This window comes from Brassica oleracea, chromosome C3 (genome assembly GCF_000695525.1).
Source record: "Brassica oleracea var. oleracea cultivar TO1000 chromosome C3, BOL, whole genome shotgun sequence".
NCBI lineage: Eukaryota > Viridiplantae > Streptophyta > Magnoliopsida > Brassicales > Brassicaceae > Brassica > Brassica oleracea.
In genome coordinates, this window is record NC_027750.1 from 50947303 (window position 1) to 50947593 (window position 291).

The following is a 291-nucleotide window of genomic DNA, read 5'->3' on the forward strand; positions in this document are numbered from 1 at the left end:
AAAAAAATTTACATCTTGGTGGTACCTGTTGAAAATGACAGCCGGCGTTTCGAAGTGATTTGGATTCTCCTAGGAAGGCTTAAGTTCCATAGCACGTTGGCACGACAAAAACCAGACAATAGGCGCTCTAGTTGTACCGTCCTTCAGCTCCGCCTGAGATGTAGCCTCTGTTTGTCCTAGCAACCAAATAACTTTCCGCTATAGCCCATCAGAACATAGTTTACATCATATTAGTTAATCGGACAACTTCAAAGCGATCAATCAACTTTCACGATCGACCCCCTATCGTAG